Raw genomic sequence first — 5,688 nt, 5'->3', positions numbered from 1 at the left:
CAGCAGGGACAAGACAGCTGAACAGAGAGAGGTAAGAAGTTGCCAAAGGAGAGAAGGCCAAGAGCTACAGCTTCTCACAAATTCTTTGGGATTTCAAGTTTGATTTTAGTCCATTTGGAGATCAGATAAGAACATTTGGCCAATGTGGAATAATTTCTGTTCTCCGCGAGCACTACTATTATTACCACTACTACTAGTAATTGTCCCCTCTCAGGATCGCACCTAGAGAGTTTTCAGTACTTTACCAGTCTCGGCTATGGGAGGGAGAGTCAAGCAGAGGCCTACCTATTCCATTCCAGCTTGGGCAGTGGCTAGCGAGTGGAAGGCAATCTGCTATAAGTCAAAACTCACCCATGCTGGGCAGCGGCAGTATGGGAGAGACTCAAGGGCGGAGACTCAAGTTTACTGCGTGCGGGGTGGGTGGGGGTGAGGAGGGAATGATAAACCAATTCCATATTTTTATCAAGAAAACTCTGTGGATACAGTATAAGAATGATTGCAGATGGAGAGCGGGGCATTCTGGAGAGATGTATCCACGGTGTCACTGGTCTACTTGTTTTGTTTTGTTGTCTGTCTCCCCGCTTCTAGACTGTGAGCCCGTTGTTGGAAAGGGATTGTCTCTATTTGTTGCCAAATTGTACTTTCCAAGCACTTAGTCCAGTGCTCTGCACACAGTAAGCACTCAATAAATATGATTGAATGAATGCATGAATAATAATAATAATAATAATGGTATTTGTTAAGCGTTTACTATGTGCAAAGCACTGGGGGATACAAGGTGATCAGGTTGTCCCACGTGGGGCTCACAGTGTTAATCCCCATTTTGCAGATGAGGTAACTGAGGCACAGAGAAGTGAAGTGACTTGCCCACAGTCACACAGCTGACAAGCGGCGGAGCTGGGATTCGAACCCATGACTTCTGACTCCCAAGCCCGGGCTCTTTCCATTGAGCCAGGCTGCTTCTCTAAAATAATTATGGCATTTGTTAAGCGCTTAACTATATGCCAGGCACTGTACTAAGCACTGAAGCGGATACAAGCAGGTCGGGTTGCTATGGGTCGGAAATGACTCGATGGCATGACAAGACTAGTAACTGTAGCATTTGTTAAAGTGCTTACTATGTGCCATGCACTGCACTAAGCACTAGGGTAGACACAATTTAATCAGGTCAGACACAGTTCCTATTCTATTTGGGGCTCACAGGTCTGGGCAAGGTATGTGGTCAATAATTGATTCACTAACAGGTATTTAATGCCCATTTGACAGATGGGGAAAACTGAGTCCCAGAGAAGTTAAATGATCTGCCCAAGGTTCCCTAGCAGGCAAGTGGTGGATCCAGGATTAGAACCTAGGTCATCTGACTCCCAGGCCTGTGCTCGTCCCGCTAGATCCCATTCAGCGCAATGCAAACTCCATCATCAGTAGCTGGGAGCCAGAGGGGACAGTGAGCAGACTTTCACCGGAATCGGGAGGGAGGGAGTTTCAGGGTGAGCAATGTGCTCTCTGCTATTCTACCAGGCTTGCATCCACTACCGACTCAGTCAGTCAGTCATTCAATCGTATTTACTGAGCACTCACTATACTAAGCGCTTGGGAGAGTATAATATAAAATTAGAGCAGACACATTCCCTGCCCACAGTGAGCTTACAGTCTAGCCGGAGAGACAGACGCTAATATAAAGAAATAAAATTACAGACATCACAGAAGTGCTGTGGGGCTGAAAGGGGGGTTGAATAAAGCAATGTGTATATATCTATAATTCTATTTATTTATTAAGATTCTACTGATGCCTGTTTACTTGTCAGCCCCATGCGGGACAGGGACTGTATCCAGCCCGATTAGTAATCGCTTAACAAACACAGCAATTATTATTATCATTATAGGTGAGCCCCTTGTTGGGCAGGGACTGTCTCTGTTGCCGAATTGTACTTTTCAAGCGCTTAGTACAGTGCTCTGCACACAGTAAGCACTCAATAAATACGATTGAATGAATGAATGAATGAATGTTATTATTTTGATATCTATTTCTGCCCTTCTAGACTGTAAGCCCATTTTGGGCAGCGATTGTCTCTATTTGTTGGTGAATTGTACTTCACAAGTGTTTAAGGACAGTGGTCTGCAATACTGCGCTTAATAGATACGATTGAATGAATGAATAAAGGGAGTAAGTCAGGGCAACAAAAGGGAGTGGGAGAAAAGGAAAGGAGGGTTGAGTCAGGGAAGGCCTCTGGGAGGAGATGTGTCTTCAATAAGGCTCTGAAGAGGGGAAGAGTCATTGTTTGGCAGATATGAAGGATGAGGGAGTTTCAGACCAGAGACAGGATGAGGGCGAGAGCTGGCATCGAGATAGTTGAGATGGAGGTACAGTGGGCAGAGGGGGAGACGGGGAAGGAAGGCCTTGCAGCTGCTGCCATCTAGGGAGTGAGCCTGACTCCGGTTTTCATTCATTCAATAGTATTTATTGAGCACTTACTATGTGCAGAGCACTGTACTAAGCGCTTGGAAGGTACAAATTGGTAACAGATAGAGACAGTCCCTGCCCTTTAACGGGCTTACAGTCTATTCGGGGGAGACGGACAGACAAGAACAATAGCAATAAATAGAATCAAGGAGATGAACATCTCATTAAAACAATAGCAAATAAATAGCATCAAGGCGATGTACATCTCATTAACAAAATAAATAGGGTAATGAAAATATATACAGTTGAGCGGACGATTACAGTGCTGAGTGGATGGGAAGGGAGAGGGGGAGGAGCAGAGGGAAATGGGGGGGAAAAGAGGGTTTAGCTGGGAAGAGGTGGGTGAAGGGGGGCTAGAGGGAGCAGAGGGAAAAGGGAAGCTCACTGTGGGAAGGCCTCTTGGAGGAGGTGAGCTTTAAGTAGGGTTTTGAAGAGGGGAAGAAAATTAGTTTGGCGGAGGTGAGGCGGGAGGGCGTTCCGGGACCATGGGAGGACGTGGCCCAGGGGTCGACGGCGGGATAGGTGAGAATGGGGGACAGAAGCCAGGAGAGGGGGAGGCTTGGGTAAACTCACGACTTCCCTAGATCCCACATAGTACTTGCTATAGCTCAAATGGGATAGCAAGAGGGACAACCATCCAAAAGTTGGCTGACTTGGCTTCCTGATAACAATAATAATTATTACTGTGGTATTTCTTAAATGCTTCCTCGTTGTCAAGCACTGCACTAAGCATTGGGGAAATAATGATAATTATTATGGTTCTGGTTAAGCACTTAGCATTCATTCATTCAATGATATTTACTGAGTGCTCACTGCGTGCAGAGCACTGTACTAAGCGCTTGGAAACTACAGTTCAGCAACAAATAGCGATAATCCCTATCCAACAACGGGCTCACAGTCTAGTACGTGCCAACCACTCTTCTAAGCACTAGGGTAGATACAAGTGAATCAGGTTGGACAAGGTCCCTACCCCACAAGGGGCTCACACTTGTAATCCTCATTTTACAGGTGAGGTAACTGAGGCACAGAGAAGTGAAGTAATAATAATGATAATTATGGCATTTGTTAAGCGTTTACTATGTGCCAAGCACTGTTCTAGGTGCTGGGGTAATCAAGGTAATCAGGTCCCACTTGGGGCTCACAGTCTTAATCCCTGTTTTACAGATGAGGTAAGTGAGGCACAGGGAAGTTAAGTGACTTGCCCAAGATCACCCGGCAGACAAGTGGTGGTGGGATTAGAACCCAGGTCCTTCTAACTCCCAGGCTCATGCTCATTATAATGATAATGAAGCAGCGTGGCTCAGTGGAAAGAGCATGGGCTTGGGAGTCAGAGGTCATGGGTTCGAATCCTGGCTCTGCCGCTTGTCAGCTGTGTGACTGTGGGCAAGTCACTTAACATTTCTATGCCTCATTCACCTCATCTGTAAAATGGAGATTAAGACTGTAAGCCTCATGTGGGATAACCTGATTACCCTGTATCTACCCCAGCGCATAGAACAGTGCTCTGCACATAGTAAGCGCTTAACAAATATCAACATTATTATTATTATTAATGATGGTATTTGTTAAGCGCTTACTATGTGCAGAGCACTGTTCTAAGCACTGGCACTATTCTAAGCCCTACCCACTAGGTAACACTGCTTCTCATCAAGATCATATGTTCCACTTCATCATCAACATCTTCATCAAGATAGAATATCATCACGTCTCACACGGGCTCACAGTCTAAATAGGAGGGAGAATAGGTAGCAAATCTACATTTTGCAGATGAGGGAACTGAGTCCCGGAGAAATGAAGTGACTTGGCCAAGGTCACACAGCAGACAAGTGGCAGAGCCGGGATTAGAACCCAGATCATCTGACTCCCAGGTCCGGGCTCTTTCCATTAGGTCACGCTCTTTCCCTGACTCCAGGTAGGACTGTCCCTAAGGCTCCATTTGGCTGCTGGTGCTTCCTATTTTCAGAGAACTGGATTGCACAGTTTCCCTTGATGACCCATTCTGAGAGTCTTTTCCCTTTAGAGTTTGAATGTCCTTCCTGAGGCCCAAGAGCAGACTTAACAGGAAAACTTCCAGGGCATCAAATCGCCACACTAAACTCCTAGGACTGAGTGAGGCTTTTGGAAATTGGTGATGCCCTATGGGGCATCATCATTGGGACCGGGATGATACAGAGGCAGACAGTGCCTCTGCTTCCAGCTCCCGCTCTGGAAGAGAACAGCTCTGTTGAAGCAGCATTATTATTATTGGCTTCAAAGCTCTCCATCCCCTTGCCCCCTCCTACCTCACTTCCCTTCTCTCCTTCTTCAGCCCAGCCCACATACTCTGCTCCTCTGCCGCTCACCTCCTCACCGTCCCTCGTTCTTCCCTGTCCCGCTGTCGACCCCTGGCCACGTCCTACCTCTGACCTGGAATGCCCTCCCTCTTTACCACCGCCAAACTAAATCTCTTCCCCCCTTCAAGGCCCTACTGAAAGTTCACCTCCTTCAGGAGACCTCCCCAGACTAAGCCCCCCTTTTTCTCTGCTCCTCCTCCCCTTGCCATCACCCCACTCCCTCCCCCTGCTCTATCCCCCTTACCGCCCCACAGCACTTGTGTATATTTGTACATATTTATTAGTCTATTTTATTAATGATATATATATATCTATAATTCTATTTATTTATTTTATTAATGATGTGTATATAACTATAATTCTATTTATTTATATTGTTGCTCTTGATGTCTGTCTACTTGTTCTGTTTTGTTGTCTGTCTCTCCCCTTCTAGACTGTGAGCCCATTGTTGGGTAGGGATTGTCTCTATTTGTTGCCGAATTATACTTTCCAAGTGCTTAGTTCAGTGCTCTGCACACAGTAATCGCTCAATAAATTCGATGGAATGAATGAATGATTATTAGTGGATAGAGAACGGTCCTGGGAATCAGAACGACCTGGGTTCTAATCCCGGCACCGCCACTTGCTTGCCAGGAAACTTGCTGTAGGAAAGTCACTTCGCTTCTCCGTGCCTCGGTTCCCTCATCTGTAAAATGGGGATTAAGACTGTGAGTCCCATGAGGGACAGGGACTGTGTCCAACCTGATTAGCTTCTATCTATCCCAGTGCTTGTAACAGTGCCTGGAGTATAGTAAGCACTTAACTGGTACTATAAAATAAAAAAAGAACAAACGAGCTGCTCATCACGCTGGTCATCAGTCAAATGCCCATGGGCCGGTGGGACAGTCAGGCCTG

At 46.2% G+C, this 5,688-nt stretch overlaps 1 non-coding gene across 1 annotated transcript; it reads left to right on the top strand.

Annotated features, from left to right (window-relative positions):
- The first annotated feature begins 204 nt into the window (after nt 1-204).
- Nucleotides 205-341, top strand: LOC114815797. The gene has a single exon (XR_003763603.1). It is a non-coding gene; the product is annotated as a small nucleolar RNA SNORA7 (small nucleolar RNA).
- The last annotated feature ends 5,347 nt before the right edge of the window (nt 342-5,688 follow it).

Source organism: Ornithorhynchus anatinus, chromosome 1 (genome assembly GCF_004115215.2).
Source record: "Ornithorhynchus anatinus isolate Pmale09 chromosome 1, mOrnAna1.pri.v4, whole genome shotgun sequence".
NCBI classification, from domain to species: domain Eukaryota; kingdom Metazoa; phylum Chordata; class Mammalia; order Monotremata; family Ornithorhynchidae; genus Ornithorhynchus; species Ornithorhynchus anatinus.
The sequence above is the reverse complement of the archived record's forward strand: the minus strand, read 5'-3'. Positions and strand labels throughout refer to the sequence as shown.